At 39.7% G+C, this 8971-nt stretch overlaps 1 long non-coding RNA gene across 3 annotated transcripts; it reads right to left on the bottom strand.

The window, feature by feature from the left end:
* Positions 1 to 801: 801 nt before the first annotated feature.
* LOC127917579 (uncharacterized) lies at positions 802 to 1884 on the bottom strand. Of its 3 annotated transcripts, none has more exons than XR_008097555.1 (3): positions 1479 to 1884; positions 997 to 1117; positions 802 to 939 (listed from the first exon to the last, which is right to left on the bottom strand). It is a non-coding gene; the product is annotated as an uncharacterized LOC127917579 (long non-coding RNA). The 3 variants fall into 3 exon arrangements; XR_008097554.1 differs by having other exon boundaries at positions 997 to 1541; positions 1605 to 1884; XR_008097553.1 differs by having other exon boundaries at positions 1605 to 1884.
* Positions 1885 to 8971: the final 7087 nt, after the last annotated feature.

Here is an 8971-nt window from a genome sequence, read left to right as displayed (position 1 = left end):
TAGGCTATAGACCTAGTCTGTTCATTATATATATGATGTATTGTTACACCATATAGGCAGTATAGACCTAGTCTGTTCATTATATATCTGTAACCATATAGGAGCAGTATAGACCTAGTCTGTCCATTATATATATGATGTACCACCATATAGGCAGTATAGACCTAGTCTGTTCATTATACATGATGTATTGTTACACCATATAGGAGCAGTATAGACCTAGTCTGTTCATTATATATCTATGATGTATTGTTACACCATATAGGAGCAGTATAGACCTAGTCCATTATATATATGATGTATTGTTACACCATATAGGAGCAGTATAGACCTAGTCTGTTCATTATATACATATGATGTATTGTTAACCATATAGGCTATAGACCTAGTCTGTTCATTATATATATAACCATGTATTGTTACACCATATAGGAGCAGTATAGACCTAACCATTATATACATCTACATAATGTTACACCATATAACCAGTATAGACCTAGTCTGTTCATTATATACCACTATGATGTATTGTTACACCATATAGGACAGTATAGACCTAGTCTGTTCATTATATATATGATGTATTGTTACACCATATAACCACTAGACCTAGTCTGTTCATTATATATACACTGTATTGTTACACCACTAGGCTATAGACCTAGTCTGTTCATTATATATCTATGATGTATTGTTACCCATATAGGAGCACTATAACCCCTGTTCATTATATACATGTATGATGTATTGTTATGTGCTGTATAGCTAGTCTGTTCATTATAAATCTAAGTTACATGTAGGAGCAGTATAGACCTAGTCTGTTCATTATATACATCTACATGATGTATTGTTACACCATGTAGGAGCAGTATAGACCTAGTCTGTTCATTATATACATCTACATGATGTATTGTTACACCATGTAGGAGCAGTATAGACCTAGTCTGTTCATTATATACATAATGTATTGTTACCCCATGTAGGAGCAGTATAGACCTAGTCTGTTCATTATATACATCTACATGATGTTACACCATGTAGGAGCAGTATAGACCTAGTCTGTTCATTATATACATCTACATGATGTATTGTTACACCATGTAGGAGCAGTATAGACCTAGTCTGTTCATTATATACATATACATGATGTATTGTTACACCATGTAGGAGCAGTATAGACCTAGTCTGTTCATTATATACATATACATGATGTATTGTTACACCATATAGGAGCAGTATAGACCTAGTCTGTTCATTATATATATGATGTATTGTTACACCATATAGGAGCAGTATAGACCTAGTCTGTTCATTATATATATGATGTATTGTTACACCATATAGGAGCAGTATAGACCTAGTCTGTTCATTATATACATCTACATAATGTTACACCATATAGGAGCAGTATAGCCCTAGTCTGTTCATTATATACATCTACATGATGTATTGTTACACCATATAGGAGCAGTATAGACCTAGTCTGTTCATTATATACATCTACATGATGTATTGTTACACCATGTAGGAGCAGTATAGACCTAGTCTGTTCATTATATATATCTACATGATGTATTGTTACACCTTGTAGGAGCAGTATAGACCTAGTCTGTTCATTATATACATCTACATGATGTATTGTTACACCATGCAGGAGCAGTATAGACCTAGTCTGTTCATTATATACATCTACATGATGTTACACCATGTAGGAGCAGTATAGACCCAGCTGCATATTGTGAGATGATCTGTTTGATTATTGATATCCTAAATGCAGATGTGTAGTATAGTAGCCCATGTTTTAAAAACGTGCTCATTAAAAATCTGTTCTGATCAACACATGCTTCTCTTTTGTACGTATCCATATAGTTTTTTAAAATAAAAATACATGAAAAATGTAAGTTTTGTCTGAAAATAAAAAATAAAATAAAGATTTGTTTTTACCACGTTCACGTGCCAGTCGGAACTAGGAAACTTGCGTTCAACTAATCAGCAAGTCAGGAATGTTTGAGTGTCCTCGTTCAGCGCATTACCAACTTCAGTCGGTAGTAAATGGTGTGGCCAGTGTGACGTATAATCTAGTGGACGGAACTCTTCCTCAACAACAGCCAGTCGGTTACCTCGGTAACCAACATAGCCGAAACATTGAAGCTCTTAACCTTTTTTTTTTACTGCAAAGGGGTTAAATCAGGGTCACACAGGAGTGATTCATGGTCATCTCAAAACAAATGTACTTTGTCTCACATCTCAAAAGTCTCACATCTCACATACATGGTTTATGGGCAACAACAACAAAAAAGAAGACACGGTTTTGGGTTTGTTTATTACACTCTATATACATCACAGAAGACATATAACAAAACTGTTTGACATAGAAACACCAGATTTTTGTCGGGATGTTTGAATGAGCCTTTATTTACAATGAAAATCTGAAATAACTTTAAATAAATAAATAATTGCAGCATAAATGACTGCAGGAAATGGCTACAGCGCTTTCTGTGCATATTTGCCGCTGTGTTTTAGACGCACTTCTCTCGAATATGGCTGGTTGTCCCATTTAATGTCATATTTATTTTACTAGTTGCTAGCTGGCTTGCTTTGGTAGCCAGACACTAGACTATCAAAGATATTTATAACTAGCAACCCACTGGGCACAGACGTCAATTCAACGTCTATTCCACTTTGGTTCAATTGTAATTTTCATTGAAATTACGTGTAAAGCCGAGACACTCCATTTCGTATGATATGTTACGAATTTCTATTTGTTATGGCTAACATTAGCTAGGCTAGGGGTTGGGGTTAAGGTTGGGGTTAAGCTAACAGGGTTAGCTGATGGGGCCACAGTGTCTCCTGACCCCTCCTGTCTCAGCCTCCAGTATTTATGCTGCAGTAGTTTGTGTCGGGGGGCTAGGGTCAGTTTGTTATATCTGGAGTACTTCTCCTGTCCTATTCGGTGTCCTGTGTGAATTTCAGTGTGCTCTCTCTAATTCTCTCTTTCTCTCTCCCGGAGGACCTGAGCCCTAGGACCATGCCCCAGGACTACCTGACACGATGACTCCTTGCTGTCCCCAGTCCACCTGGCCATGCTGCTGCTCCAATTTAAACTGTTCACGATTTTGCTGTCCCCAAATGCTGACTATTGGACCATGCTGGTCATTTATGAACATTTGAACATCTTGGCCATGTTCTGTTATAATCTCCACCCGGCACAGCCAGAAGAGGACTGGCCACCCCACATAGCCTGGTTCCTCTCTAGGTTTCTTCCTAGGTTTTGGCCTTTCTAGGGAGTTTTTCCTAGCCACCGTGCTTCTACACCTGCATTGCTTGCTGTTTGGGGTTTTAGGCTGGGTTTCTGTACAGCACTTTGAGATATCAGCTGATGTCCAATTTGTAAGTATCCTAGTCTGCTAAATGACTTAAATGAAATGTAAATGTACGAAGGGCTTTATAAATACATTTGATTTAAATGTAAATTTGATTCCTAACAGGGTTTATTCATAATGTACAAATCCTATTCAGCCTCTACATTTGCGTAGAGTAAATTAATATATGTAAGAAGTAAGAGAACTGGTTATTTAACCATTATTATTTAACAATTATTTTTAAACGTTTTCCAGAATATTGTTTTTGTTCAACTGTATTTTACCCATATAGTCAGCAGGTGGCGATAAGTTTTTCAGGTGATGCTTCTTGCGTGACGTATAATGTAGTGGACGGATGTTTTTTAAACAACAACAATTCATCCACCTCGTAGCGTGCTTAGCCAACATAAAACTAAAACATTGAAGCCTTTCGGACATTCTCCACAGGTGGCGATAGTTTTTGTGTACATTAACCTCAGTGTGTTTAAACACACTGTCTGCGTATTTACTAATTACTCTATTTAATTTACTATTTACGTTGTTAGCTATCTAGCTAGGTAACATTAGGCAAATGCTAACTAGCTTGCTAACATCCTCGACCATGAGTTCACTAAGCTTCTCCCTCCTGCAAAAAGAGGAGAAAGAAGCTCCCTGAAAGGAGGAAGAGGAGGACAGTTAAACAGGAGGATGAGGCTGTTACAGTTAAGAGGAAAAGCTTACATTGAAAGAGGAAGATGCTGAAAGAAGAGGAAAATGGCTTTAAGAGTGAAAGAAAAATGTAGAGGGAGGGAGTGAAAGATGCCAGGTCCGCAGGGGGGATTTGTCACCATTTCCGGAGACTGCCCGGAGATGTTCTGTGAGCTAATGACACCAGTAAGCCTGTTTTAAAGGACAGTGGACATAGACTCTGTAAAGTTGTTTTAGGACTATTGAACTAATCAGTGAGTGTTAAAGGTTGAGCAGAGGGAAGAGATGATGGATGGAAGACCTGCGGGGAGAGAGAGCAAGGTTGGGAGCCATCCAGTAGGGGCAGTGTGGGAGGTGTTAGATGAGTTTACTGTAGTGGTCGGAGACTTGGAGGAGTTGCAATGATTAGTGGAAGAACAGCATCTAGATAAAGATGATCAATATTGCCTGATTTGAGTCAAATGAGGTCCATAATTGGAAAGAAGGAGGCAGAGGGAATGAGTCAAAGCCACCCATGCATCTGTTAAAGTCTGCCTGAGCACTGTGAGTGGGTAGACAACCTTTACGGTATCAAGCTCATGTTCTCCGGGAGGAACCTGGAGGGCGATAAATGATAAGGATGTTAAGCTTCTCTAATGCGCAGATAGAAACGACAGCTACAAATTATTCCAAGCAAACAGTTTCAGTACGTTATTCAATCTTCCATAATCAAGAAAGCAGTAGGATAGCAGTGTTGTCCATACACCTTTTTAGTGCAAGATACCAAATCGTTTAGTCATTTTCGCACCTTTTTAGTGCTAAGTTAGTCAGAACAAAGTGCTATTCTCAATGGCGGCCTAGGAACAGTGGGTTAACTGCCTTGTTCAGTGGCAGAACGACAGATTTTGACCTTGTCTGCTCAGGGATTTGATCTTGCAACCTTTCGGTTACTGGTCCAATCATCTAACAGCCCCACTGTGGGCTACCTGCCGAATTTAACAAAAATGACCTTGGTATCAGGGGTAGAGTGAGTCTGCTTTAGGGGCACGCTACAAGGAGTAATGACAAGGTCACGTCTCTGCTTAAAACAAATCAGTAAAAAATGATCTGGATGATGAGTTGCTTGGCAAGTAAAATCAAGTCAGTTCCAGTTTGCAAAGATGTATACAAACATTGGTTTCTGGGCCAATAGTTGAAGTCTATTTTTATAGTGGACACTCAGGTGTCTTATTGCTCACACGTTCTATTTTCTCTCCATTTGATCCAGTGTTGAGGCTCAGCGGAGTGGATGTGTTGTTTCCTACCTTCACCACCTGGGGGCGGTGATACGACTTGGTCTATTAAGACACTCAGTTTAATGCCGGTTAGATTTGTCGTGATCAATTAATGAATACACACTCTAACAATTATCTTGGGTTCTAGCTAACACTAAACTAATCAAGTCGTTCAGTAGGCTTTATCAGAAAGTTAGACGTTGTTTCTGAATAACCTAAAACATGGGAACCCTCAAGTAATAATGAGAGAAGAAGGAACAATAGCAAGATATAAAAAAATCACATGAGAAATTTGAACAAACCTTTATAACAAAGCGTTATCAAGACAGAAATTATGCATGCAAGCCCCGCCCCAATTGGAACCAAAAGACAAAAAAACCCCACTAATTTAAATATCATAACAGCATTAAGACAAAAATTCAAGTTATGACGAGTATTTTCCAAACTGTTCTAATGAAGTGTTTAAAATCCTAATGTTGCAGCTTTTAAAATGTGAATAATTTTGGAAAGTCTGATTCTATGCTATTTGTCAAACACACATAAATATATATATATTCAGAATGACAAATCTCACAAGAAGTGAGATTGAGAAAACAATACCAAGATGGGAAAATTCAATGAGGAGTGAAAGGCAAAGACGTTGTTGGTCTATTAGATAATCAGATAGGGCTACTACACAGCTCATTACTACCACAGATAGGGCTACTACACAGCTCATTACTACCACAGATAGGGCTACTACACAGCTCATTACTACCACAGATAAGTCGCTCATTATAACAGAGCTCATCTCAATGACTAGCTCAAGGGCTTACTACCACAGATAGGGCTACTACACAGCTCATTACTACCACAGATAGGAGACTAACAGCTCATTACTACCACAGATGGGGTACTAACCACAGCTCATTACTACCACAGATAGGGCTACTACACAGCTCATTACTACCACAGATCAGCAGGGGCGATACTACACAGCTCTTGTACTACCAAGATGGGGATGTTTTTTCACACACAGCTCATCCTACCACAGTAGCGGCTACTACACAAAACTCATTACTACCACAGATGGGGATACTACACAGCTGCATTACTACCACAGATAGGGCTACTACACAGCTAACATTAGCTACCACAGATTACTACACAGCTCATTACTACCACAGATAGGGCTGCTACAAAGCTCATTACTACCACAGATAGGGCTACTACACAGCTCAAGAGGAAGAAGTTACTACCACAGATAGGGCTACTAAAGAGCTCATTACTACCACAGATAGGGCTACTACACAGCTCATTACTACACAGATAGGGCTACTACACAGCTCATTACTACGGTCACAGATAGGGCTACTACACAGCTCATTACTACCACAGATAGGGCTACTACACAGCTCATTACTACCACAGATAGGGCTACTACACAGCTCATTACTACTACCACAGATAGGGCTACTACACAGCTCATTACTACCACAGATAGGGCTACTACACAGCTCATTACTACCACAGATAGGGCTACTACACAGCTCATTACTACCACAGATAGGGCTACTCAATCTCATTACTACCAAAGTTTAGGGCTACTACACAGCTCATTACTACCACAGATAGGGCTACTACACAGCTCATTACTACCACAGATAGGGCTACTACACAGCTCATTACTACCACAGATAGGGCTACTACACAGCTCATTACTACCACAGATAGGGCTACTACACAGCTCATTACTACCACAGATAACCACATAGGGCTACTACACAGCTCATTACTACCACAGATAGGGCTACTACACAGCTCATTACTACCACAGATAGGGCTACTACACAGCTCATTACTACCACAGATAGGGCTACTACACAGCTCATTACTACCACAGATAGGGCTACTACACAGCTCATTACTACCACAGATAGGGCTACTACACAGCTCATTACTACCACAGATAGGGCTACTACACAGCTCATTACTACCACAGATAGGGCTACTACACAGCTCATTACTACCACAGATAGGGCTACTACACAGCTCATTGAACCAACTACCACAGATAGGGCTACTACACAGCTCATTACTACCAAACAGATAACCACAGATAAAATGGGCTACTACACAGCTCATTACTACCACAGATAATCAGAATAGAGGCTTCTGAGGAGTGACACAGCTCATTACTACCACAGATAACCACATAGGGCTACTACACAGCTCATTACTACCACAGATAACCACATAGGGCTACTACACAGCTCATTACTACCACAGATAACCACATAGGGCTACTACACAGCTCATTACTACCACAGATAACCACATAGGGCTACTACACAGCTCATTACTACCACAGATAATCAGAATAGAGGCTACTACACAGCTCATTACTACCACAGATAACCACATAGGGCTACTACACAGCTCATTATTACCACAGATAACCACATAGGGCTACTACACAGCTCATTACTACCACAGATAACCACATAGGGCTACTACACAGCTCATTACTACCACAGATAATCAGAATAGAGGCTACTACACAGCTCATTACTACCACAGATAACCACATAGGGCTACTACACAGCTCATTACTACCACAGATAACCACATAGGGCTACTACACAGCTCATTACTACCACAGATAATCAGAATAGAGGCTACTACACAGCTCATTACTACCACAGATAACCACATAGGGCTACTACACAGCTCATTACTACCACAGATAACCACATAGGGCTACTACACAGCTCATTACTACCACAGATAACCACATAGGGCTACTACACAGCTCATTACTACCACAGATAACCACATAGGGCTACTACACAGCTCATTACTACCACAGATAACCACATAGGGCTACTACACAGCTCATTACTACCACATAGGGCTACTACACAGCTCATTACTACCACATATAATCAGAATAGAGGCTACTACACAGCTCATTACTACCACAGATAACCACATAGGGCTACTACACAGCTCATTACTACCACAGATAACCACATAGGGCTACTACACAGCTCATTACTACCACAGATAACCACATAGGGCTACTACACAGCTCATTACTACCACAGATAACCACATAGGGCTACTACACAGCTCATTACTACCACAGATAACCACATAGGGCTACTACACAGCTCATTACTGTCGTTCTGCCCCTGAACAGGCAGTTAACCCACTGTTCCCAGGTCGTCATTGAAAATAAGAATATGTTCTTAACTGACTTGCCTGGTTAAATAAAGGTAAAATAAATAAAAAATACTACCACAGATAACCACATAGGGCTACTACACAGCTCATTACTACCACAGATAACCACATAGACCATGGCCCTATCAGATAGGGCTACTACACAGCTCATTACTACTACAGATAACCATAATACAGGCTACTACACAGCTCATTACTGCCACAGCTCCACAAGAGTTGGAATGGGCAAAAAGATTTGGCTCCACTAAATATAGTTTGTCAATGCCATGATTCCTCTCGTCCTTCCTGTTGCAATGCAAGTCATTTTCAGTCAACCTTCAGCTTTTGGAAAAGTACAAAATGACTCCTACTTATTCAAATTACACCAAGATTTTTTTAAATTAGAGTTTTTTTGTAATCTGGCCTCAGGTTATTCAATCACATTTATTTATAAAGCCCCTTTTT

Source organism: Oncorhynchus keta, unplaced genomic scaffold (assembly GCF_023373465.1).
Source record: "Oncorhynchus keta strain PuntledgeMale-10-30-2019 unplaced genomic scaffold, Oket_V2 Un_contig_1163_pilon_pilon, whole genome shotgun sequence".
Lineage (NCBI taxonomy): Eukaryota > Metazoa > Chordata > Actinopteri > Salmoniformes > Salmonidae > Oncorhynchus > Oncorhynchus keta.
This window is presented reverse-complemented; position numbering and strand designations above follow the sequence as displayed.